The sequence below is a fragment of the Cucurbita pepo genome, chromosome 11, assembly GCF_057944985.1.
Source record: "Cucurbita pepo subsp. pepo isolate OVF chromosome 11, ASM5794498v1, whole genome shotgun sequence".
NCBI classification, from domain to species: domain Eukaryota; kingdom Viridiplantae; phylum Streptophyta; class Magnoliopsida; order Cucurbitales; family Cucurbitaceae; genus Cucurbita; species Cucurbita pepo.
This window is the reverse complement of record NC_141808.1, coordinates 9,907,528-9,911,648: the sequence shown is the minus strand read 5'-3', so window position 1 is coordinate 9,911,648 and position 4,121 is coordinate 9,907,528.

Below are 4,121 nucleotides of genomic sequence, written 5' to 3'. Positions count from 1 at the left end.
TGTAAGTCTATTATCTCATTCAGCTTTCAAATGAGTGTAAAAGTAGGTAATTAATTCTACTTGACTTTATAAAAGAGTCGTTAGTTTCGCTGCTCTTGGTGGGAGAGTCTTCCATGATTCTAAAATGGGGTCGAGCTGAATCAAAGTGGAAGGAGAATGCAGCTTTAAAAAGAAACTAATAAAGATCAAACTAATTCCATGAATTAGGAGACCTAATCCCCAAACCCATCTCTCATTAGCGAAAGCTACCTATACCTACCTCGTTTTGCAGAAGCTCTGCCAGTATAGCACGGTGCTCTTTTCTTTTCTTTTGTCTTTCTCTCGATTCGTTGAACACTTCCAATCCAATACCTCACCACAGTGATTTCACAGCTCTACTTTTTTCGCAGCTTTCGAGTAGCAGAGGATGATCAAATCCACTACACCCAACCTTAGCCATGATACTGAATCGACTGACGACTAGCTTGACATTACAAAAGGTAGGGAGAGGGGTGAAAGAGCTCGACCGGTAGGGAGAGGGAAGAACCAAGAGCCCGATCTACGGCCGAATAGCAACTCCTACGTAAGCATACACACTGAGAGCAGAACTCAAAGAGAGAATAGCGCCCCTGACCTACATAGCCATTCTTGCGGATCCGGGCGTTGCTGTGGTTGTTTTGCAAGATCTCCCTTTCAGTTCGTAGAGTGGATCAAAGATGTGTTCAGCTTGATTCGTTGGTTCACTTCGTCATCTTATGATTTGAAATTCGATTCCGTTTACACAAACAACTACGTTCTAGCTTGGTGAGTCCCTTCGCTTTGTGTGCTCCTTCGGTTTTCTAGTAGCAAGATCTGGCTGGTGAAGATTGATTGAATCAGTGGGCAGCCTGTGCTTGAACGACGGCATTCCAAGAAGCAACTTCCTATGGTATGGGATGGGCCCCTATTGATGAATCAAATCACTCGAAAGAAAGTAATTGAACCGTTAAAAGAAAGATGATTTGATTTAACTAACAAAGAAGGGCGGGGGGAATGGTTTAGCTCGGTTAACAATTGAGCAATCAGGGTCAGGCACCACCATAGCATCAACTCACTCTTTCGGATAGGATTGGTGGGATGCCGTAGCTTCAAGCAGACAAGAAATATGAAAAAGAAAGTCGCTAGCTTTTTGATAAGATAAGGAAATCAATACAAGGGGAATAAGATTCGGATTACCTTGTTGATCGAATATCTCAAGGCAAGAACACTTGATTGAGATTCGAATCACTCCACAAGCAAGATTGATCATGTCGAGCTTGAATGATTCTACATGCAATCTAAACTACATAGAATTGCAAAGAAACTTAGCCATTGGCTAAAGAAAAGCACAAATGCTTCTTTTAATATATTTTCCAAGTCTTCTTACAAATACAACATACATGGCTTTATATAGCCTCAAAATTAAACTACTAAAGGCATTCCAAGAGTTGTAACATTTATACTTAATGGCCATAATGAGCCATTAGGTAGATGTAACCTAAAAATACATAACTCTAAATTACTCTAAATTGTAACCCACCCAAAATTTACAACAATCAAACTTCATTCTTCTTCAATGTAGCATGAGTTGAAACATCTTTTGATAATTTTGACAACTTTTTCTTCACATCTTCATTGAAGTATATTGTATGATTGATGTCTCTTGGTTCATATCACTTTTGCTCTGTCGTATTGCCCGCTGCTTCACTCAAATCCCTAAGAGTTACGCAGAGAGATTAAAGGAAAAAGAAAAGAAAAGAGACCGGAGAGGAAGCAGGTGATCCTTAGAAAGAGTAAGTACAACGAGGATAATCCAAACAAATTGCAATTCGGAGAGAGGAAGATCCACTAGCCAACCAAAGTGGAGGACCTCCTTGAGATGGGGATCTCCTTTGACCACTTATATATAGGTATAGGAATCTTATTCAATAGCGCACCAAATGCGTGCAATAAATTCAAGCTGCGCCCTAGGAGAGAAAGAAAGAGGAGCAGAGGGGGTTGATTCCCAATTAAAAAGCGGAAAAACAAAGAAAGAAAAAGAAAGAGGGTCTTGTCTGAAAAGGGGACCAGGTCAGTCATAGCTTCTTTGATCATGCCGGAATGAGGAAGAAAAGAAGATCGTTAGCGAGAAGAAAAAACGAGACCGGAGGCTCTCTCCACAATATCCTTAAGGACCTCTCTCATCAGGTGGCTATCGGCCCTATCTATCAACAAATGATATAGGATTGTGATAAGCGCCAACAATGCTGGAATTTGTAAAGCTAGAGGTCCTTCTAGAATCCTTGCAAAACGCTCACAGAGAAAGCTAACTTAACGGATTGATTCCAACCAAGAGCTAGTTAGAAGATGAATGACTCTTAGATCGAACTTGGAATCTATGATGGTCACTCTTAGATACCAAGACAATTCACTCCAGAATTAGCTTGATCAAAACTAATTCAATGAATCGGTTTACACATCAAACCTAAAGCAAGGTTTGAAAAAGAATAACACCAAAAGGTTATCAAGAAAACACAAAGGTTTTTTCTGTATTCAACAAAATTCCCCAAACATGAATATTACATGCCTTTAAATAGGCCCTGAAGATAACCCTAACAAAATAAAGTTCAGCCACCAACCACTAATAAATGCTAATAAATGCTATTAACTACAAATTGAAGAATATAAGGCAATTCATACAAACTATTAATAAATGCTATTAAATATAAAATGAATAAAATAAGGCATTAATAATTTTCTTAATTGGTAATTCAACTACCAAAGGCAAGTCTTCTAATTACTTTCCAATATCAGCCACTCCATTATCTTCTTGATTTGATATGCTTAATGCTATAAAGATTTTTGTGCTCAAAAGTCTTTGTTTCAACCGGTACATAGCTAGCTTTTGAAGATGCAATGTATAGGTCTCTTGAATCTTCTTAACCTTGCTTCTTGTAATCGGTCCTTCGGGTACATGCACGTGATCAGTTGTTGGATTCATATCAGATTGTAATCAATAAACTCTTCCTTCTGAAGATTGTAATAAGATTCAAATAGGAAGAGGGGAGAAGGCTAAGTAAGCTCTGCCCCCTTACTCTTTACTCTCTCTCTATAAAAAAGCCTGCAAGCGAGGGAGAAAGGAATGCTTCTCGCTCCAGAAATACGAGGGTTGAACCTGCAGACGATACCATTCTTCTGGGCGAAGTCTCCTCCAACCAAAAAAGCCAGATGCTGAAAGGTAATCCTTGATCATTTTAGCTGCAGGGGAGGCTAATATGAAAGAAAGAAAGAATCGGGTATGGTATTCTTTGTTCAATATGATTTTCCCGACGAAAGGGTTCAGTCAGTTAGCTCATCATAAATGGATTAACCGACGAGTGATCTAGGCAGAAAATTCTCCACGGAAGGAAGACATTGCAAATAAGATCCTAGCCTTAGAGCGGCCCCTTTCGAACCAGAGTGCCCTCACTGGGTGGGGGAATTTGTTTGCTTCTTCTATTCGGTATTTTGTTAGTCAAGCTTTGCTTACCTTGAAGAGCCCTTCAGTGAGAAGCCCTTCTTTCTTTCTTTCTTTTTTGGGAAAGGTTTCCGATCAGCGAGCACCCCGCACACAGGATCGTAGGCAGCAGTGGCCGACCAGTAGGTCTTTTCTTTTGGGCATTCGGATTCGGAAGTTATAGGTTCTTTGCCTGTGACTGGCTTATTGCTCTTATGGTAGGGCAGTAGCAATCAGCCTCCATAGGTGAATGCGGCTCCTATGACTACTCAATCGATTAGCATAAACTAAGGGAAGAGGATTTCTCCCGGTAACTTAGCTCGCTTCGTCGCATTCGGAAGGAGAAAGGTGTGTTCTTTAAATGTGATGAGTTATTCTTGCTTGAAACCCTCGTTATTACAGAGCAGTGGTTCTGGATGGAACATTTTACAGGGATAAGATAACAGTTTGAGTACTGCTTTAAGTGGTAGTATCCTATGCAACTCTCCCAATGCTTAATCTCTTCAATAATGACGGACACCCTATCTTGCTTGACTTTAGGTTTCAGTTTCATTAGAAGCTCTTGGCTTTTTCCTTGTTTTTTTCCATCTGCTTCTGCTCAAAACCATTTGGTTGTTTGTCAAACCCATTAGATTCGGGCTGTTATCGC